This window comes from Dipodomys merriami, unplaced genomic scaffold (genome assembly GCF_024711535.1).
Source record: "Dipodomys merriami isolate MVZ:Mamm:240054 unplaced genomic scaffold, mDipMer1.0.p SCAF_286, whole genome shotgun sequence".
Classification (NCBI taxonomy): Eukaryota; Metazoa; Chordata; class Mammalia; order Rodentia; family Heteromyidae; genus Dipodomys; species Dipodomys merriami.
The window spans coordinates 789,010-813,269 of NW_027204337.1; the positions used below are offsets into that span (position 1 = coordinate 789,010).

The 24,260-nt window shown below is 39.1% G+C and overlaps 1 non-coding gene across 1 annotated transcript; it reads right to left on the reverse strand.

Annotated features, from left to right (window-relative positions):
* Positions 1–168: 168 nt before the first annotated feature.
* Positions 169–275, reverse strand: LOC138838655 (U6 spliceosomal RNA). The gene has a single exon (XR_011375700.1). It is a non-coding gene; the product is annotated as a U6 spliceosomal RNA (small nuclear RNA).
* Positions 276–24,260: the final 23,985 nt, after the last annotated feature.

Sequence of the window (24,260 nt, forward strand, 5' to 3'; positions counted from 1 at the left end):
ACAGAGGGATCTATCTTGGCTCTAGAAATTCTAACTTTAGGTCCAACTTTGTGTTTATGTAAATGAAGACAGTATATTTGTTGTAAGGTGAATTATCTCAGAAGTCACATTTTTTTATTGTATAAATGATGTAATTAGGCTCTTGGTACGTTTAGAACACTATTTTGTAAAAATATGGAATGTTTCACGAATTTGCGTGTCATTCTTAAACAGGGACCATGCTAATCTTCTCTGTATCGTTCCAATTTCAGCCAATGTGCTGCCGAAGTGAGCACAGAAGCCATATTTTGGAAGATGGAATACTGGAATCTTTATTACACCGGTAGCAGTCTGCAAGCAGCCCGTTGTAACAAAGTATTGCTGTCCACAAATACACTTAGACAGCTTGGCAACAGGCCAGAAAGGGAAAAAAAAAAAAGAATAAAAACAATACCAACAAACCAATACAGCACTGAATTGGGAATTGGGACACCATGATTACCAGAGACAAGCCAGGAGACAGGACACAGGACAGGATCACAGAGACATGTGGCATGGTGTCTGGTGCCACTGATGGTCCAACCTAAATAGGGCCGGAGCAGGGGGCAGGTCCACAGGAAACTCCCAGTCCCAAGCACTGGAATAACAGATTGAGTAACATATCAGCCAAATGCTCACCCCTGCTTCCAGGGATCCAGGCACATCCATCATCTGGGAGGAAGGTGATGAATCTTGTCATTTCCTTCCCCGACATGAATACAAGATGGCAGACCCAACCATCTACCTTGTGGCCAATATGGCACCAGCCAGGCCTGACCTCCTTACTTAATATTACTGATTTTTTTTAATCACTTTATTAAATGTTACAGCCTCTGCATCCTTTTCTAAATAGACAAAGAGTATACTTCTTGTAAAAGCCATTTTTTTACTTTTTTTTTGTTGTTGTTGTGAAAATACCAAACCCAAGGGTTACAATTACAGGAGCAAAGTAATGAGTACACTTCCTATCTAGCATTGTTGCCTCCTCCTTTGTGTCCTCTTACCATCCCTGCCCTCCCATCTCCCACACCCCCCACCAAACTTGTAAAATTCATTTTACAACATAACATCTTGTACTTTTCATTGTTGGAATGAGTACACCTATATCTCTATTTAAACAATTTTTCCCTTCCCCTCCACAAATTATATCAATATCAAATACAGTGAAAACAAGGATTATACCATGGTAGAAACATACAAAGCAACAAAGAAATCATCTTATATATATATTAGCAACAATAGGAAGCAAGAAAAAACATTGGTGTCCTTATCTTCAGTTTTATTTCCCCTAACATCAACTTATCTTACCGTTTCTGCTTGTCTCACACATATACCAGTTATTATAAGGGAAACTATGGGACCTATGTATCTTTGGGCCTGGCTTACTTCACTCAATATAATTTTTTCCAAGTTTTTCCATTTCCTAATAAATGGGGCAATTTCATTCTTACTGATGGAGGCATAGAATTCAATTGTGTGACACATTTTCTTGATCCATTCATCTACTGAGGTGCATCAGGGTTAGTTCCATATATTAGCTATGATAAATAATGTTGCAATAAATGTAGTCATTCTGGTAGCTTTAGGATATTCTTGTTTGTGATCATTTGGGTAAATGCCCAAAAGTGGGATTGCTGCATCACAGGAGAGCTCTATGTGTAGTCTTTTGAGGAACTTCTATAGATCTAAAATATACCTGGAATACAAAAAATGAAATCCCCCAACAACACATCCTCAAAGAAACAACTGCCTAATAAATAGGTGGGCTAAAGTCTTAAAGAGAAAATTCTCTGAAGAGGAAAGGATGGCCAATAGACAAATGAAGAAATGTTCAACATCCCTAGCCATAAAAAAGTGCAAATCACAATATTGAAATACCACCTACATTTTGGGGTGTATTTTCTGTTAATATTGTTTAGTAACACTTAAGACTTGACTCTTCTGTGGATTTGTCTTTAGTGGATACTTTAAAGCTCTACTTGATTCAGGAATGTTTCTTTTCCCATAAGAAGGCTTTATGCTTTTCCAGCCCACCTATCATGTTCTGACCAGGAACTTCTAGGGTAAAATCACACAGGTTCTTTTCTGACTCTCTCATTTGGCTTCTCTCCAAGCCATGGTTCCAGAATCTTTACTCATGGTCAATAGCAAGAAAGAAGAAAGGATCTCTGATGAGATTCTTTTATTTCTCACTCTGTTTGACATTCCATTTTATGAACCTAACTGTGTATAAAATTGAAGAACAGAAAAAAAAAGATTCAGCTTCAGGAACATGTTTCTGAAGAAGCTAAAGATGGCTTGGAGATTTATCCGATTATCAAATCTTGCCTTCTAAGTTAAGTACAGTTTTGCTTTAGTTTGTTTCTCATTTTTTAATTCAAGGACAAAGTTGCCTCACTTTTTATGTGATTCAATGACACCTAGGAGGTAACTTCTCATGGAAGGTAAAGGTTGGCTAGAATCTGGTCAGCCATCACAGCCTCATACATAACATTAAACTATCCTAATGAAGTTTTAATGGATTTGCTGAAATAGTGTGGTCAAACAAAACTTTGACTGTTGTATAGGACTGAGTGTGTTATAAGTACTTCAATTAATCTCTGTAAATACTCTTGGACTGCTTTTTGGTATTTGTCTTTCTTGACTCTTAGGCTGTATTTCACGGTAATTATAGAAATCTCTGTTTTTCCCAAAGGTATGTACAAGTGTAGTAGTACTAGATGATATTTCTATGTAATTCTATATTCGGTTCTTTTTAGGACTCATTGTCCCATCTCTGATAGTTTTACATACCTGAGAGAAATGCACCAAGGTTCACATTGTTGTCACATCTTTCCTAGCTTTTCTTAGACTTTGGAAGGATTTTTGTTGTTTTGTTTAAAACTACGGCCACACTAACATGTATAAAATAGATATTGTAATTTTGATTTGAATTTGTCTCCTGATTATTGATACTACTTTTACATTTTAATCAGCTATTTGCGTATGTCCTTTTTAGAAAAGTCTCTTCAATATTTTTCCCATTTTAAATTAAATTTTTTTGTGGGGGGTTTACTTGTAGGATTTTCTTTATATTTTCTAATTCAGATTTGTTAGGAATCTATTTAAAGACATATGCAAATATTTTCTCCTACCATGCTTTTGCTTCTTCGTTGATAGATCTTTTCAGTATACAAAGTTTTCATTGTATGCACTTAATCTTGTTTTGTTTGGTATTTATTTTTTTAAATTTTTGTTCACTTATTTATTTACTGTCGCTCATGGGGTTTGAACTCTGGGTGTGAGCTTGTCCCTCAGCCCTTCAGTTCAAGGCTAGCACTCTACCACTTGAGCCATGCCTGCACTTCCACTTTCTTTGCTGATAAAAGCAAGAGTCATAAGCATTTGGATTTTGATTAGTAACCCCAAAAGGATTTCAGTGCTTACTTTATGTTTAATTAACCACTGTGATAAGCCACTTGGATTGATTCACTCTTAGCCCATTTTGTAGTTCTGCTGAGTGAGTTATAATGAAACACAGGTGTTCCTGATGTGAAGAATTTGTGTTTTCTCACTTTTCTAGAGGCTGAAACTTAGTTCTCAGGAGGATAAACCTCTCTCTACCACCACTACTATTCCTTGCTCCAGCTCCCTTTTGATAATTGTACCAAAACACAATTAAGACATGGTAGCAGCACAGAAATGTAATGAAATCATTAGAAATATGTTTAAAAAATTGAAGTGCACAAACTAGCTAGAAAATGGTTACAGGAATCCATGGAATGAGAGACACAAAGAGACAGAAGTAAGATTGTGCTTAGATATTCGATAGGTCAAATACAGGTAAATAGTGATCCTCATCTCTTTTTTTTTTTTTTTTTTTGCAGTCCGGTCATGGTGCATGAACTCTGGGCCTGGACGCTGTCCCTCAGCTCTTCAGCTCAAGGCTAGCGCTCTACCACTTGAGCCACAGCACCACTTCTGGCTTTTTTTCTTTTTGCTTATGTGGTCCTGAGGAATCGAACCCAGAGCCTCATGCATGCAAGGCAAGCACTCTACCACTGAACCACCTTCCCAGCCCCATTTTGTATTGCATAGATAGGTAAATACATTATTTTGAAGTACAACCGGATGCTGATGGATCACGCCTGCAATTGTAGCTAGTCTGGAGGCTGAGATCTGAAGATCACAGTTCAAAGCCAGCCTGGGCAGGGAAGTCAGTGACACTCTTATCCCCAATTAATCACAGGAAAAACAAAAGTGGTGCTGTGGCTCAAGTGGTAGGGTGCTCACCTTGATCTGAAGAGCTCTGGGACAGCTTAGGACCATTAGTTCAAGCCCAGGACCAGCACAAAAACAAACAAAAGTCCACTACTAAACACCACAAACAACATAGTGCATGTAATACTATTTAAACGTGCTGGACACAAGTGTCTCATGGTGGTAAACCTAGGATCTGAGGATTGAGTTTTCATCCAGTCCTTTCAGAAAAGTCAATGAAACTCTTATCTACAATTAATCACCTAAAAATCTACAAGTAGAAATGGTGATAGAGCCTTAAGTTAAAATGGTAAGGGATAGCACCCAGACAATGAGATCAATAACTTACAGTGGTACATTTTAATGTGATATAGGGAAATAAACGCCAGGTTTAATAACTGGGTGGAATTGTGCAAAAATGCATACTGGCTTATGCAATTTTCACTCATAATTTTCACTCAATAATTTTTTATGAATGCACAAACAACAGAAACATAGAATAAGTTCTCCAGTGGATGTAGGCAGCAGTTGGAGCAGGGAGGGTGAGCAGACAGGGAAAAAGAGGTGAATATGGTTTAATAAATGTGTATTTGTGTGTGTGTGTGTATCTATGTGTGAGTGTTTGTGTGTTGTGTTTATCAATGAAACTTGCTGACATTGGGTTTCTTGTTTTCATCTACCATTTCATCGTGTTGTTGTTGTTCTTGTTTGACATTCCTGAGGCTAGAACTCAGGGCTTGAGAACTGTCCCTGAATATCATTATGCTGAAGGCTACCACTCTACCATTTGAGTTACAGCACCAGTGCTTCTAAGGGTATTTGGGGGCTGTTGTTGTTTATTAGGTACTGAGATTTCAAACTTAGTGCTCCATGCATGCTAGGCAAGCACTTTATCACTAAGCCACAGTGCCAGCCCCAACCACACTGTTTTAAGAAAGGAGGCAGGGCTGGGAGTGTGGCTCAGTGGTGGAGTGCTTGCCTTGCATACATGAAGCACTGGTTTCTATGCCTCAGCACCACATCAGCAGAAAATTCATTATGACTTATCACCAATTAAATGCCAGAAAACTAGAAGTGACATTCTGGCTGGAAATGGTAGCATGCCAGCCTTTAGTGAAAAGCAGAGGGAATATGCCAGGCCTTCCCTGAGTTTAAACCCCACAGCTAACAACTGAAAGAAAAAAGAAACAATCCCAAACAAAAACCTAATTACTTGCTCATTGCCTTTGTTCTTCTATTTTTTTTTTTTTTTGTAGTTGTAACTGAATACTTCTTGTCATTCCATTTTCTACTTTCTTCCTTTCACTTTGGGGGGTTGAACTTTGGGACTTGCACATGGAAAGTGGATACTGCCTACCAACCTATTCTTTCTTCTTCTTCTTCTTCTTTTTTTGGGGGCACGGTCGTGGGGCCTGAACTCTGGGCCTGGGCGTTGTCCCTCAGCTCTTCAGCTCAAAGCTAGCGCTCTACCACTTGAGCCACAGTGCCACTTCCGGCTTTTTTCATTTTGCTTATGTGGTGCTGAGGAATCGAACCCAGGGCCTCAGGCATGCAAGGCAAGTGCTCTACCACTGAGCCACCTTCCCAGCCCCTATTCTTTCTTCTTTTAACAGAAAAAGTCTGCTTATAGGACAGGGAAGGTAGCTAAGTGGTACAGTGCTTGCATTGCATGAATGAGGAACTGGGTTCTATTCCTCAGATTCTCATACACAGGAAAAGCCAGAAGTGGTGCTGTGGCTCAAGTGGTAGAGTGCTACCCTTGAGCAAAAGCAGCTCAGGGAAAGCACCTGTATCCTGAGTTCAAACCAGAGGACCAGCAAAACAAAAACTCTGCTCATTTAAATTAGTCAATGCTTCCCCTGCAATTTAAAAGACAAACTTACAAGTGACATAATTTCACTTTCAATAGTATTGTCCTCATTTCCAGAGAGTTCAGGGGCTGCATACAGAAGAGACCCTATGCTTCTGCTGTCACTTATAAACTAGCTGTTGTACAACAGTAAACATCAACAGAAACATTTCTGCCTTTATTATTTTGAACACAAAAGGATTTGTAAGGGTTGGTAAAAATAAATGAAGGAAACCCTTCCTTTTCACCTAGTTGTTGTGATCGTAATGGATCTATTTTGCTGTGCACTCAAGTCCCACACTTGTCATTTGAGTTATCATAGAATTCCTTTTCAATTTCTTTTCTTCTTAGGACACACACATTCACACAGATCCTGAAGTATTTTTACTACTTCATCTAACAATGTTTTACTACCAATTCTTCTAGTCCACAAGCAATTGTCTTATCTACATAGGACAAGACTATTACATTAGGCTACTGACTGCTCTGACAGGTCCCTGTGTCAACAGTCAGCCCTGCAGGAAACACGTGTGCACCTTGGCCCATGCTGCAGGTGCCGTGCTGTGCTGGTGGACTGAGGGGTAGCACATACCCTGCTCTGGGCTTCTCACTCCTGTCCCAAGGGGCTTGCCTGGTTGGCCGGTTGCATGAAGACTTTGCCAGAGCCCTCCTCTACTCAGCTGGCTCCTTACCAAATTTTTCTTTCCTGTACCTTCCACTTTGAGTTCTGGCATAGACCATGAGCCCAACCAACTTCCACCACATCAGATGAAGTCTCCACATCAAACCTTTGGTAACAAACATTTAAGTTAGAATGCACATATAAAGTTTTGGCCGGTGTTTTTGGGTCTGGTCGGGGGCCTGAACTCTGGGCCTGGGCACTGTCCCTCAGCTCTTCAGCTCAAGGCTAGCGCTCTACCACTTGAGCCACAGCACCACTTCCGGCTTTTTTCTTTTTGCTTATGTGGTGCTAAGGAATCAAACCCAGGGCCTCATGCATGCAAGGCAAGTGCTCTACCACTGAGCCACCCACCCAGCCCCAAGGCCAGTTTCTTAATGTTTGTAGTAGTTAAGGTTCAAACCTTGGGCCTCACCCATGTAGAGCACGTGCTTTACTCCTGAGCCACCATCCCCATCTCTAGAGTAGTAGACAGTAACGTTTTTAATATGGTTGAACAATTTTGTGTGCATTTGTGTGGCCTGCAGGTGAATTCAGGGCTTGAGGGCTTTCTGAGCTTTTTTTCCTCAAGGCTAGTGCTCTAATCCTTGTGCCACAACTCAGCTTCTACCTTGTTTTATAAACTCAGATTTTGTGCTTGTTGAATTTCCTTGCTCAGAGCTCACTACCTCTTATCCCATGTCCACAACTCAGCTTTTTTGGTGGCTAATTGGAGCTAGTCTTGTAGGCTTTTCTGTCTCGGTGGCTCTATTCCTTGATCTTCACATCTCAGTTCATGAATATCTAGACTTAGAGGCAAACACCACCTTTGGCTGTTTCTTTACTTTTATGTCTGTTGCAGCATAAAACAAGATGAAATTTCAAGTGCTCAGCTTTACAAAAATATGTCTACTTCTATGTGGACCAGTATGTATATATAAAGAGGATACTAAGCACATTACCTGGCTCACCATTGCTATGAGCATTCTTTACAATAACCTAGCAGTATTTTATCTATGTGCACATGTATGCATGCATGCTTGAATGTGTGGATATATACAAACATCCATATATGCACACAAACAGAAACTTAGTTTGGAGGCAGGATCTTAGTATGTAGGTTGGGTTGCTCTCAAACTAGCGAACTTCCTGACTTCACCTCTTCAATTAAAATTATAAGCCTACTCCATCACAATTGGTTTACTGTTATTTGAAATGAGTTCACTGCCATCCTCAAATGAATAGTGACTTAATGAAATACCCCCACAACCCTATTACATCTAAGAGCAATTCTTTTTTTGGGGGGGGGGTTCTGGTCGTGGGGCCTGAACGCTGGGCCTGGGTGCTGTCCCTCAGCTCTTCAGCTCAAGGCTAGCGCTCTACACTTGAGCCACAGCACCACTTCCGGCTTTTTTCTTTTTATTTATGTGGTGCTGAGGTATCGAACCCAGGGCCTCATGCATGCAAGACAAGCACTCTACCACCAAGCCACCTTCCCAGTCCCTAAGAGCAATTCTTAAAAGTGAATTTTGCCAGGTGCTGGTGGCACACACCTATAATCCTACTCAGGAGGCTGAGATCTGAGGATCATGGTTCAAAGCCAGCCAACACAGAAAACTCTGTGAGACATCCTATTTCCTATAAACCACCAGAAAATCAGAAGTGGCATTGTGGCTCAAGTGGTAGAGCAATAGCCTTGAGCTTAAGAGCTGCAGGACAGTGCTCAGGTCAAGTTCACGCCCCACAACTGACACATATGTGTGCATTTTACACATGTATACACACTATATTAATTTCTATACATCACAAACATCCAATTTTAAGGCTTGAACTCATTGCCTCAGGGCTGTTCCCGAGCTTTTCCCAAGGCTACTGCTCTACCAGTTGAGCCACATCTCTAATTCTACTTCCCACATTTGTGGTGATTATTTGGGGATAAGAATCTTATGGAATTTTATTCTGAGGCTGGTTTCAAGGCTCAATCCGCAGACATCAGGTTTATAGTCATGAGTCTCCTGTGATCAACAGCTTTAGATATTTTTACTTACATGTGTTAGGTTATTTCTGGTATTTAGGATGGCTGTGCATTGCCCTTCCCATGGACTATGAGAGTTCCCATGGTGTTCATTACACTGCATACAGCTGACATGTTGCTCATCATCTGATTTTTAAAATGAGAAATAGTATTTTACTGATGTTCCAATCTCAAGAAGCTATTTAAGTTTAGCTCGTTGTAAATCATGTGCACATAGCAGAACCCATGTATACATTGTTTATTTATTCAGTCAATAAACATTCTCAGTCTCTTAGAAAGTGAGATGGTTATTTTTCTTTCTGTTTCTCTTTTGCTTCTTCTGTGTGTCTGTGTTGTGTGCCAGGAATGGGACTTGAATGCATGGCTTGGTCACTGTCCACCCTCAGCTTTTTTCATTCAAGGCTGGCACTCTACCAGGTGACCCACAGACTCTACTTCCAACTTTTCATTGGGTAATTGAAGATAACTATCTGTCATTCTTGGGTTGACTGGCTTTGAACTGTGATCCTCAGATCTCATCAACAGGTGTGAATCACCAACCTGAGGGATGATTTATTCTTTTCTTGATCAATCCTGGGCTTGAACTTGGAGCTGGAGTGTTGTCCCTAAGCTGTCTTACTCAAGTGGTTTACCATTTTGAGCCACAGTTCCACTTCTGGATTTCTTCTGATTCACTGGAGATGAGTTTCCTGTTCAGGATCATTTTGATCTGTGATCCATTGATCTCTAACTTGTTGAGTAGCTTGGATTCTAGGCACAAGTAATACTCTTTATTTTTTTTGCTTTTTGTTATTTTTGGACCTGAGAAATGACATCTACTTAATTTCTTTCTTTTGTAAACCAACTTATTGCTTGCACAGTAAATTACAGTCAAGGACTGCCCCAAGACATGGAGGTATGCTCACACCATTTAGTTGTAAAAACAAGATCTTGTTCCAGTTTTTTTAGGCTGAATTTACTCCAGATTCCTGATGGAGTGTGCATAGGACACGTGTACGGCAAAAGTGCCATGATGGGGTTCTAGAGCAATGATTGAATTGAAAAGCTCAGACATCCTGGCTCTTCCACCCACACTGAACATTGGTAGCTCTCCAGAGAGGCAGGATAGAGCCCTCATCTCAAATGGCCTAGCCTGCCAGTGTGGCTCAAGAGGTTCTGCAGGGAGGGCATGGAGATGTTGGTTCCATAGGAAATGAATGAGCTGGGAGCACTGGCTCATGGAGAGCAAGATGGCTCACTGGCATCTTTATAACCCAACCCCACACAGAGTATCGCATATGAACCAATCAGAGAGTAGCCTCTGATAGGATTTCTAAGCCACAGCAATTACACCATGGTTGGAAGTTGCACTCCAGATTAATTCAAATAGTGGATTTAACCAAAAGTGATAGGATTAAAGGGGTGACAGTATGTTGGAAATGAACTTGACAACTTCAAGGTGGGAGTGGGAAGGGATAGTAGGAGATAAAGAAAGGAGAGGGTAATGATGTTCAACAATAAATGTACTCATTACTTTACACGTGTAACTATAACTCCTTTGTGCTGCACTTTTACAATACAATAAAATGAAAATGAAAAGAAGAGCACCCAGCCCAGTCTTGATATAGTCAGAGAAATAGCTATTTACCATAGAACCAAATAAACATAGTAAGAATGAGAAGGCACAGGCCATAGAAAGGTGGGTAACATAGCAGGAATTGCCAAAACTTTTCACTCCTGTCAATACTCAAGGACTTAACTCCCAATTAAATGAAAAAGATTGATAAGTTGAATCAAGAAACAAGACCCATCTATCTGTCTTCAAGAGGCACACCTTGCCCACAGAAATAAGTATCCTGAATGTGAATGGGTAGAATAAATTCAATCAAGGAAATACTCCCAAGCAGGCCAGAATAGCAATACTAATATCAGATAGAATATATTTCAAATTATAATTAGTAAGAAGACTAAGAAGGCCATGACATACCAATAAATGGACCTTTCCTATGAGAGGATATAATAATCCTAAATAGCTATACCCCAAATGAATACCCCCTTCATCAAACAGATACTACTTAACCCGTAATATGCACAGATCCAAACACATTGATTTTTGGCGGCTTTAACAGACCAAAGTCACCTACAGATAGATCATCTGTGGTTTCCAGATCATCTTTCCAACAGTGATATACATTATATTCTAGATTGTATAACCATTTACAATAATATGCTCAAGGTTGGGAAGACAGTCTTCTGGAATGCTACATCTAAATAACATAAATATTCATATATTTACGAAAAACAAAGCACATGACCTTACAAGTTAATGTGACTTTTGCTCACCCAAGGACACAATGTTACAGTAGATCTCCAGCATTACATCTCTATACAGGGTCCTCTGAGCAACGTCCAGGTACTGCCACTCCTCCCAGCTGAAGTCCACAGCCACATCATCAAATGACACTAGCTTCTGTAAGGACACATTTCTGTCAAGTAATTAGCCTGAGTCATGAGAACACGAAGGCTGGAATTTCATTCGTCTACAGGTATGCATTTTATCTTATATAAAAATGTTTGGAGCTTGCTGTGTTATCTATACAGTGGGAGAAAGAATGATCAAAGTAGAAATGTTTGCCACTGTATTAACTTGGTAATTAAAATACAAGGTTTCCTGCTGGGAAGGTGGCTCAGTATTAGAGTGCTTGCCTAGCATGTATGAGACTCTGGGTTTGATTCCTCAGCACCACATAAGCAGAAAAAGCCAGAAGTGGCTCTGTGGCTTAAGTGGTAGCGTGCTAGTCTTGAGCTGAAGAGCTCAGGGACAGCACCCATGCCCAGAGTTCAAACCCCACAGACAACAAAAATAAAAAAAAATAGTTTCCCAAAGGAGGAGGCTGCAATGCTTGGTAAGAAATGTATGCATTATCCTGCCCATGTAATTGTAGCCCCTCTGTACAGTATGTTCTCAAATAAAATAAAATCATATTAAAAAAAATAAAAAAATAAAAAAATGGAGGAGTTCCGGGAAGATGGCGGAGGAGAAGCTGGAATCTGAACAAGCTCTCCCATAGAAAGGAGTTTTAGAGTTCCAGTGAACAGTCCTAAGCCAGAGAATCACACCAAGTGAGTCATCACAGGACAGAGAGTTAAACAAGATAGGGGAAGCCAAGGAAACGCAGCAGCTGCCGCTCCGGCGGTGGGGCCGCGGCGGCGGCGACCACCGCCGCGGAGACATACCTGAGACACAGAGAGTCGGGGACGAAGGAGCCAAACGCAGCGGACGAGCAGATTCTACTCAACACCAACAAGAACCGACAAGGAACGAACATCTTCATCCTGCTGTTTGCAGACCAGAGATGACCCAGGATCCAAGACTCGGCGTGAGTACAAGCCCGACGTCCTCACTCCTCAGGGAGCAGAGGAGGGAAGGCCACCCCTCCCCCCCCAGCACCTGTGATCTCCATCTTGGATACCGACAAAGTTCGGAGGAGCTGCTAGCTCCAGCTCAGGCCTTGGAATAAAATGAGTCATTTAGCAGGTCACAAGAACTTAACGGCGAAGTGACCTGCCAGACTCAGCTCCATCCAGGGAAAAGTCACCCAGCTCAGGCGCCAGCCATCGGAGTGCCTTGCTTCACTGGGTAACCAGAGCCAGAGGCTGCCCCTCCCTCTAGCAGCCTCGACAAACAATTGAAAAACAGAAACCCTGAGAATGGCTCCAGGCTGGGTGCTGTGAGCTTTATCACAAAATAGCCCCAGGGAAAAGCTACTGTTTATTGAAAGGCCTCAACTCTACCCAGAACCTAGCCTCATCACCACATCCCCCTCTTTTGTGACTCTCAAAGCAGACCACCCTCCCAGAAAACTAACCTGGGAGGGGGATCTCAAAATCTTGGGTAAAGCAGAGCATTTTTCTGCCTCTTCCAACCAACTGACTTAAGAAACCAATCAAGCCACAGGACCTCAAGCTGACCAGAGACTCCAACAAGAGACTGGTTGCAGACAAAAGGGAGATACAGGATTCTTCCCACTCCTCCCCCCCCCAAAAAAAAAAAATCAAAAGACTTTTTTTTCTTTTTTTTTTTTTTCTTTTTCTTTTTTTTTCTTTTTTTCTTCTTCTTCTTCTTTTCTTTTTTTTGCTTGTTTTTTGTTTTTTGTTACCTTATATATATATATATATATATAAAATTTTTTCCCTTCTAAAACTTTTATTAATCTTTAATTTTTGCCTCTTCTGAAAAAATAATTGTTTTCCAGTAACCTTTTTTTTTTCTCATCTTATAATTTTTATTTTAGGAATACGTGAATAAGAGTTTTCCTTTCTTTTCTTGTCTTCTTTCTCTTTTTCTTTCTTTCTTAATTATCTTTTTGTTTTTTATCTAGCTCTACTGAACTTCTGATCTTTTCTTCTCCCGTTCCCATCCTTAAAGCTTTTCACATCTCCTCTATGTCCCTCCCCTTCTCTGAACATATTCACATTCCTCTCTAAATAGACGGTCTTTTAACCTCTATAATAACATTAATTTTTACGTTTCTATTCTTTTTCTGGTCTCTCTTTATTCCCCTTTCCGTCTCTTCTTTTTCTCTCTCTCTCTACTTGCATCCTACCCAACTCATTTCCTGCACTGTGATTAAGACATAGTTAACTCTCCCTGTGCCTCCCCACACCAATCTATTCCTATTTTTTACCCACATCTCTCCCTAATCCTAATAATTTCTGGTTTTCCAAATTCTTTTCTGCGGTTCGAAGTCCTTTAACATATAGTCGTTTGATGTTGAATAGATGTATCTGCTGAACTAGATTGTATCTGTAGACTATTGACTGTACAAATGCAAACTTTGGTTGATGGTTGCCTTAAGATAGTGTTCTAGCACAAAACTGGTGCAATCTTTATCTCAAATGGGCCGAGTAAGCCGGAAAAACACAAGAAAAATGGCAAATTCGGGTATCTCAATTCCCAACCTTGATAATCAGGGATTAGAACAGATAAAGAATAATCCAGAGGAGAGTTCCCAAATAGCTCTACAAACACTAATAGCAAACATGATAAATAAGAAGTTTGACAATGTACAAAGGACTCTGTATGAGCGTGATAGGGAGAGAGAGGAGGCATCCCAGAAGTTTATACAGGAATATCATAAGCGTGAGGAAGCTTCTCAAAAACTGATACAGGATTTGCGTGAACAACTTGAGAATACTCAAAGAGAAAGGGAGGAATGGCGTGAGCAGGCAGAGAACACTCAAAGAGAACTGCAGGAATCCCACAGAAGGGAGGAAACTAATCAAAGAGTAATTCACGAATTAAGAGACCAGGTAGAGAATACACAAAGATCACTAAAGACATTCATGGAATCCATTAACAAAGAGCTGAAGGAAGTCAGGGAGACCACAAAGGGAATGCTGAATGGAACCCAACAGAAGGAATGGGAGTCCAAAGAAACCATAACCAATCAACTAAGTGATTTGAGAACAAACACTGAACACCAAATTAAGGAAGTAAAGAAAATCATACAAGACCTAAAACAGAGCTTCAACAAAGAACTTGAAGCCATCAAAGCTGACCAATTAAAAGGAAAAGAGATAAAAAACAAAGTAGAGAGTCTTGACAGCAGGTTAGACCATGCAGAAGATCGAATCTCAGGAATTGAAGACAGCCTAGATATTATAGAGAAAGAACATACAACCATCCAAGACAAGTCCAAGAAATATGATAGGTCTATCCAACACCTGGAAGACACCATCAGAAGGCCCAATCTAAGGATAATGGGTGTAGAGGAGCACCTAGAAACAGAAGTTAATGGTCTAGGAAATTTGTTTAACAGGATCCTAGCAGAGAACTTCCCAAACATACAAAAAGATAGGCCTATTCAGATACAAGAAGCTTTTAGAACCCCAAATAGACCAGACCAGAATAGGACATCACACCGTTACATTATTATCCACACAGGATCAACCCAGACCAAGGAAAAGATCCTTAAAGCTGTCAAGGAGAAAAGGTTAATCACCTATAAAGGGAAACCAATTAGAATTACCTCAGATTTCTCAGCAGAGACAATCAAAGCAAGAAGAGCCTGGAATGACGTATGCCATGCCCTAAAAACAAACAACTATCAACCAAGAATACTGTACCCAGCTAAACTCTCCTTCATAACTGAAGGCCAAATAAAAACCTTCCATAGCAAAGAAAAATTGAAACAATACATCTCCACCAAACCAGCCCTGCAAAAGATTCTTAAAGATGTCCTACACATAGAAAACCAACAAGAACGCAACAAAGGCCAAGAAACTGCACCCAAACTGAGAATCCAAGAACCTTAGGAAGAACCCAGTTTTCACAGCCCCCAAGAAGGTGGATAACATGGCAGGAACTCCCAAATAGCTCTCAGTCCTATCTCTTAACGTTAACGGACTGAATTCTCCAATTAAGCAACATAGACTGTCTAGTTGGATTAAAAAACAAGACCCTTCTATCTGCTGCCTGCAGGAGTCACATCTTGCCCGTAAAAACAAACATATTTTCAAAGTTAAAGGCTGGAACAAAATCTACCAAGCAAACGGCCCTCATAAACAGGCGGGAGTTGCAATCCTAATATCAGATAAAATAGACTTCAAACTAAAATTCGTGAGAAGAGATAAAGAAGGTCGCTACATACTAATTAAAGGATCTCTCCTTCAGGAGGATATTACAATTCTAAATATCTATTCGCCAAACAATGGAGCACCCAAATTTATCAAAGAAACACTACTTTCCCTCAAATCCCATATAGATCCAAAGACATTAATTGTTGGGGATTTTAACACACCACTCTCCCCACTAGATAGATCAACTCGGCAAAAACTCAACAGAGAAACCGCAGATCTAAACAGCTGCATAGATCAACTAGACTTAACAGACATTTACCGAACATTTCACCCAGCAGCAACAGAATACACGTTCTTCTCAGCAGCACATGGAACGTTTTCTAAAATAGACCACATTTTAGGCCACAAAGCAAACTTGTCTAAATTCAGAAACATTGAAGTTATACCTTGCATTCTCTCTGACCACAAGGGAATAAAATTAGATCTCAACACCAAAAGCCACCAAAGAAAGTCCGGTATCACATGGAGGCTGAACAACACACTGCTGAATCATGAGTGGGTCATGGAAGAGATTAGAAAGGAAATTCAAATGTTCATGCTATTCAACAAAAATGAACACACAAATTACCAGCTCCTCTGGGACACAGCAAAGGCAGTACTCAGAGGCAAGTTTATAGCTCTGAGCTCCTACATCAACAAATTGGAGAGATCGGAAACTAACAATTTAATGACACATCTAAACCTCCTTGAAAAAGAGCAGCAAGATAAACCCCAATCCAGTAGACGGAAAGAAATAATCAAAATTAAATCAGAATTAAATGAATTAGAATCCAAAAAAACTATAGAAAGAATCAACAAAACAAAGAGTTGGTTCTTCGAAAAACTTAACAAAATTGACAGACCCTTAGCAAACCTTATCAGAAAAAGGAGAGAACACACCCAAATTAATAAACTCAGAGATGAGAATGGAAACATCACCACGGAAACAACCAAGATTCAGAACATTATTAGGGGATACTTCTCAAAACTTTATGCTAATAAGTTTGAGAACTTGACAGAAATGGACCTTTTCCTAGCAAATATTGACATGCCAAAACTAAACCAAGATGAGTTAAACCAGCTTAACAGGCCCATATCAAGCATTGAAATAGAAACAGCAATAAGAGACCTCCCAGCTAAGAAAAGTCCAGGACCAGATGGTTTTACAGCGGAATTTTACAAGGCCTTCAAAGCAGAGCTCACACCAATACACCTCCAACTCTTCAATGAAATTGAAAGAGAAAGCTCACTACCGAACACATTCTATGAAGCCATCATAACCCTCATCCCAAAACCAGGCAGGGACTCATCAAAGAAAGAGAACTATAGACCCATTTCTTTGATGAACATTGATGCAAAACTTCTCAACAAAATTTTGGCCAATCGACTTCAACAATTCATCCAAAAAATCATACACCATGATCAAACAGGATTCATTTCAGGGATGCAAAGCTGGTTCAATATACGCAAATCAATTAATATTATTCATCACATCAACAGGAGCAAGAATAAGAACCACATGGTTATCTCAATAGATGCAGAAAAAGCATTTGACAAGATCCAACACCCCTTTATGATGAAGGTTCTGGAAAAATTAGGAATCCATGGAACATTCTTCAATACAATAAAGGCTGTATATGACAAACCTACAGCCAGCATTATACTCAATGGTGAAAAACTAAAGCCATTTCCTCTTAACTCAGGAACAAGACAAGGATGCCCACTCTCTCCACTTCTCTTCAATCTAGTATTAGAATGCCTAGCTACAGCAATAAGACAAGATGCAGACATAAAGGGGATCCAAATAGGGAAAGAAGAAATAAAACTCTCCCTCTTTGCAGATGACATGATCTTGTATTTAAAGAATCCCATAGACTCCACTCCCAAATTACTCAAGCTGATTCAAAACTTTGGCAAAGTAGCAGGTTATAAAATTAACCCCCAAAAATCAATGGCTTTTCTATATGCCAACAATGAGAAAAGTGTGGCTGAAATTAGGAAAGCAACTCCATTTGTAATAGCCCCACAAAAAATAAAATACCTAGGATTTAACTTAACCAAAAAAGTGAAGGACCTCTATGATGAAAACTTTAAAATCTTGAAAAAAGGAAATCAACACAGAACTTAAAAAATGGCAAAACCTCCCATGCTCCTGGATTGGCAAGATTAACATCGTGAAAATGGCAATACTTCCCAAGGCTATCTACAAATTCAACGCGATACCTATCAAAATTCCACCCTCATTCTTCAAGGAAATAGAGGAGGCAATCCAAAAATTCATATGGAACAATAAAAGACCCCAAATAGCAAAAACGCTCCTCAACGGAAAGAACACTGCTGGAGGAATATCAATACCAAATTTCAAACTCTACTATAAAGCCATAGTAATCAAAACAGCTTGGTATTGGCATAAGAACAGACCTCAGGACCAATGGAATAGAATTGAAAACCCAGAAATGAACCTACAGACCTATAGCCATCTAATCTTCGATAAGGAAGCTAAAAGAATAGAATGGAAGAAAGACAGCCTCTTCAGTAAATGGTGCTGGCAAAATTGGTTAACTACATGTAGAAAACTAAAGCTAGATCCTTATATATCACCCTGTACCAGAATCAACTCCAAATGGATCAAAGACCTTGAACTCAAAGCAGACACTCTGAAAACATTACAGGATGGAATAGGAGAAACCCTAGGTCTCCTTGGCTCAGGTCGAAATTTTCTGAATAGAGACCCGGAAGCACAACAAATCAAAGAAAGGTTGGACAAATGGGATTGCATAAGATTGCAGAGCTTCTGCAGGGCAAATGACATAGCTGGCAAGATCAATAGAAAGCCCACCGATTGGGAGAAGATCTTTAGTAGCCATACAACGGACAAGGGTCTCATATCTAAAATATACTTGGAACTCAAAAAATTAAACCACCCAACAACAAATCCTCAAAGAATCAACTGCCCAATAAATAAGTGGGCGAAAGACTTAAAGAGAAGCTTCTCTGAAGAAGAAACAAGGATGGCCAATAGACACATGAAGAAATGTTCAACATCCCTAGCCATAAAAGAAATGCAAATCAAAACAACATTGAGATATCACCTCACTCCAGTTAGAACAGCAAAAATCAAGAACTCTAACAACAACAGATGCTGGAGGGGATGTGGACAGAAAGGAACCTTACTTCATTGTTGGTGGGAATGTAAACTTGTTCAACCACTTTGGAAAGCAGTATGGAGGTTCCTCAGAAGACTTCACATAGATCTCCCCTATGATCCAGCAATCCCACTTTTGGGCATTTACCCAAATGTTTACAAACAAGACCACACTAAAGCTACCAGCACAACTATGTTTATTGCAGCATTATTTACCATAGCTAAGATATGGAACCAACCCAGATGCCCTTCAGTAGATGAATGGATCAAGAAAATGTGGTATATATACACAATGGAATTCTATGCCTCCATCAGAAAGAATGACATTTCCCCATTTGTTAGGAAATGGAAAGGTTTGGAAAAAATTATATTAAGTGAAGTAAGCCAGGCCCAAAGAAGCATAGGTCCCATGGTTTCCCTTATTTGCAATATCTAGTATAGGTATGAGTCAAGCGGAAAAGGTCAGATTATGTGATGTTAGGAAAATGAACCCTTAAATATGTATTTTAATGTTTTCGTTTCTTTCATGCATGTGTTTCTAACGCATTTATAAGATTATTTATTTGTTGCTTTGTATGTCCCTCCCCCACAGTGTAACCCCCGCTTTCACTATATTTGATGTCAGTATAACATGTGGAGGAGATGGGGACAAACAAGTCATTTAAGGATTCAGGTGGACCTGTTGCAACAATGAGAAGTACAAAATGTCATGTCAAAACCAGCTTTACAATGTCGGTGTGGGGGGGAGGAGGGGGGTATAATTGGGTGGCGGGAGGGGGGTAAAATTGGGTGGGGGGAGGGGGGAGGCAGGGAAGGGAAGTGAAGGGTAAACAAAGGAGGAGGCTGCAATGCTTGGTAAGAAATGTATGCATTATCCTGCCCATGTAATTGTAGCCCCCCTGTACAGTATGTTCTCAAATAAAATAAAATACAATTAAAAAAAATAAAAAATAAATAAAAAAATAAAAAAATAAAAAAATAAAAAAAAAATAGTTTCCCTAATACATCACCACACATTTCTAAGGAGATAATAATCTGGCATGCCCACATTAAGTCTAGGTAGTAAAAGAGTATGTTTAGCTTACTTTGATAAAATTTCCTATGTATCAGGGTGACAATGAAGTAAACAGGAAGCTTTTCTTGCATTTTCATATTCTGCCTCACTTAAAAAGTGCTCTCACATGGGCTGGGAAGGTGGCTCAGTGGTAGAGCGCTTGCCTTGCATGCTCGAGGCCCTGGGTTTGATTCCTCAGCACCACATAAGCAAAAAGAAAAAAGCCGGATATGGCCCTGTGGCTCAAGTGGTAGAGCGCTAGCCTTGAGCTGAAGAGCTGAGGGACAGCACCCAAGCCCAGAGTTCAGGCCCCATGACCGGACCAAAAAAAAAAAAAAAAGTGCTCTCACATAAGCAAGCACAACACATTCAGGATATTATATCGAATATATACCATATTCATCAACCTATGAAAAGCAGTGTTCATGTGAATGTAAAAGAGAGTTAACAGTACTCAAGAAAGTAGCTAATGACTGATTTGGACATTTTAAGATTTGACTTAGCACATAAAAATATTTTTGTTAACTGTTTTTGTTATTAAAATTTTTTATAGTAGCATTGACTTTTATTTATTCATGTTAAGTCACCTGAAATGATATCTGCTGCATTTAATGCTCATTAATGTAAATGGCTGAACAAACCCACGGATGCCCAATATCTCATGGTTATAGTCAACACAGCCTCATTACGACTCCCACAACAGTACTTTATTTTGTAAACTGTAACCTACTATTACTTCCTTTTTCCCTCCCCCCCACCCCACAGCTTCAAATGCACATGATAAAGAGGTTTATTTAGGGAATGTACATGGAAAATAATAAAAACAGCTTTCCATTTACAAAATATATTCCCCATACTGATTAATTCAGGCAGCTAACTGGTTTATGAAACTTTATTGAAGAAAAATAAATCAATTACTAGCAGAGCTATCCATCACTTATCTAGTAACAACTTGCATCATTTATTCAGTGCTATATTAAGCAGTGTATTGGAAGACAGTTTAACTAATAGCGCCAAGCCTCCTAAGAATTTAAATGAAAATTACAAAATATTTGACACCCTATTTTGAAATACAAAGGGTGTTTGACTTCTAATTTCCACTCTCTGGAGAAGAACAGCTCACATCTTTTTTGACCTGTATAAAATACACCACATTTTCTGTTCTGCTGATACTATAAATTCAATATCAATTCTCCAGCCACATCAGTTAGGAGCATAAAGTACATGTAACCTCAAATCTCTAACAGTGGAAGGCTTCAACAAGAATGGATGCTGCTAGAATGTTGTTTCCTTTGATGTGACAACTGAGAATCCAGCTCCCGCCCCCTCAGGTGGCTTCTTCATCATGTTAGAGTAGTGAGGAATGGTTTGGTTTCATAATCAGGTTAAGAGTGAATATAGGTTGGGTGGGGGTTGGGGGGCAGATGGGAAGGGATGGGAAGGGGAAACAAAGGAGGAGGCTACAATGCTTGATAAGAAATGTATTCATTATCTTGCCCATGTAATTGTAACCCCTCTGTACAGTATTTTCACAATAAAAAAAGAAAAGCACAAAAAAAAAGATAAAAAAAGAGTGAATATAGGAAGTAGTGCTGTAGCGCAAGTGGTAGAGCGCTAGCCTTAAGCTGGAGAGCTGAGGGACAGCGCTCAGGCCCAGAGTTCAAGCCCCATGACCGACCAAAAAAAAAAAAAAAAAAGTGAACATACTGGCTGTATAATACAAATGCTGAACTTTAAAAAAATTTTTGAGTCTTGGGCAACTGCTTTCTTGTAACTACAGTTTAAGTCTACTCAGATGAGAATCTAAATGAATGGAGGGAGGGAGCTAAGTGAAAAATAAAATTTAAAAGAAAAGATGACATCTAATAGGGGAGCAGCCAGATAAGAAATCAAAAAAGGAACAGTAGTTTCAAGTTCATTCCAGCTATAATGCAGGTTATTCTGACTTTTAGGTATCATCACATGACATACTTTTAATTCTATTTCCAAGATACTCTGTTGTATTTGTCTCTGTCTGTTTTATTGTCCATGCAATCTCTAGGATCGGATCACATAGCAGTAAATAAATGGATAAACAAACTTTAGAAATAGTTAAAGCAGGAGACCACTGTGACCTTAGAATATCAAGACAAATACTGTCAATATTGTTAATATTTGGATGCTAAATTCTTGTTGTAAATGCAACCTCAGGTGGTTTGTTGGGTAGTCTGTAGGAAAATGAATTGTTAAAAAAATACACCTCCATGATATGGGCTGTCATTACATAACAGAATATAAGAGAACATTATTCCTTATTAATCCATGTAACACCATACTCTGTGCTTTTCTCCTAGCTCCTCACTATCGAAGGATCTGTCCCAAACTCTTGATTATCCAGGTGGCTGGGGAAAGACTATCTTCATCTTACACACTGGCTTTCCCAGACACAGGCACAGAGGGGCCAGGGGCCCATGGAGCAGTGGCCGCAGCCTCCTCCCCATGCAGCAGCTGATGCTTCCCCAGCCTGAAGAAATTCTAATGATTGAAATGTGGTCATAGATACCCTGATACTTCCTTCCTCTGTAAGACCTGCTACATGAACTTTTGTGAACGCTGCATACCTCCTACAATAAGAAATTTAGATGGCAGAGGAATAAAATGTTCCTTGACTACAATTGTATTTTATCAGTCTTTTATTGAAGGATGGAGGCAAAGGGCAAAAGGCTTATGGAACATTAAAAAATGACAAAAAAAATTGTGAAATATGACCACAGCACAACAGAGAATAAAAAGGATAAAAAGTGATGCTACCTAAAACCTACAGAAGGAAATTTTAAAAGTTGGAATGAAATATAGTACTATTTTGTTTTGCAGAGGCTAAAAGGAAAGTCTTTTGATTCCCATTTTGAACCCCATTACAAAGGAAGAATAGCCAACGATCATCCTACCAATCCAGCCATGCGTGACAATACTAGTGGTGAATGCTGACTAGCACACAAAAAAGGAAATATATGTGTCAAGTGTTGAAAGAAAATAATCTTCAATAGATAATCCATTGGGTAGCGGAACTCTTCAGAAAATGTAGATTGGAGATATTTAAATGGAAAGATAATTCATTAATAACACATCTGCATTTTAAGACTGTTACAAAAAATTATCCTGCTTCAAAAGAATAAGATGCCAACATGCATGTACACATAGGACAAGGTCATTAAAAAGGAAATCTGTAGAACATATGTTAGATTTTAGGTAATCTTTCTGAAACAATTCATGGAAGAAAAACTAATTTATTAAGATTCAATATACAAATGCACAAGTGTATTATACACAAAGTATTTGCACTAGGCATATGTATCAATTAATACTTTACTTGCTTGATAAATATGAAGGCCTGAGACCAACGAATTAATTCTACCAAAAGAAAATAAAAAGGCAATAAATTTAGGGCTGGGAACATGGCTTATAAAGACTGCTTGCTTAGCATGCATGAAGTAATGGTTTTGATTCCTCAGTACCACATGAACAAAAAAAGCTGAATGTGGTGCTGTGGCTCAAGCAGTGAGTGCTAGACTTCAGGGAAAGAAGCTTAGAGAGAATGAATGCCTGAGATCAAGGAACTGTGCAAAAAAGGCCACAGAATTGTAATTTTTTAATCTTCCATGACTATTGGAAAAGTAATACTCCTCTAATTTATAAACATCAGGACAAAACATCAGCAGGAACATACATATCACTGGCATTATTTCAAACTAAATGCTGTTTATAAAGTACTGCAGTGTTAATTTTATGAAGACTAAAACAATGAGAGTAATTCTCAAGACAAACTTCCTAGGAAAAAATGAGATATAAAGCTAGGTTATAAACACATTACAGTTAAGTAATATATTTCTAAAAATCTATGAGTGAAATAAACACAGGGAAATTAGCATGGATATGGGAGAAATGTACATTATCACTATGTTTTATAGGCTATGAAAAGCAGTCACTTTGTTACTTCGCCTTTGCACTAAAAACAAATGCTTTTAACTATGTATGATCTATTCACAGGTATATTTTCTGGAGGGTGGGGGAAAGTCAGAACTCCAGGGAAACAGGGAAAAAGTACAGCAGTGGAATTCATTAGACACTAACAAAAATAAACTATACAACTCATGATTAGAGAAGGGAGGGAGGAACTGTGAGAGAGTAAGGTAAGGAAGACACTCTGTGAAAGAAAATATACTCATTACCTGACTCATGTAATTGTAATCTCTCTGTATCTCTATAACAATAAATTAAATTAATTATAAAACAATCCTTCCATGTAGTTGTGCTAGCCTAAACTGTTTGCTTAGTGAAGAAAATATACCAGTTAGAATAGTTAAAACTATTAGAAATAAAATACAAGACTTAATTTGAAACGTGAAATATTGGAATTGAGGTTGAATATTAATTCTATATAAACCAGTAACAATAATCTTGTTTTAGTATCAAATTAACTGTTAGTATTAAATGTTCAGGTAAGAAAAAAGCAAATCAAAACAAGTGCTCTAGCTCAAGACTGTTATCAGACACTAGCTACTCAAGGAGGCTGAGGTCTGGAAGCCAGCATGGTAGACAACTCAAATTCATTTGAAATTTTGGAGTTGAGGTTGAATATTAATTCCACATAAGCCAATAACAGTATATGCTGGTAAGAAAAAC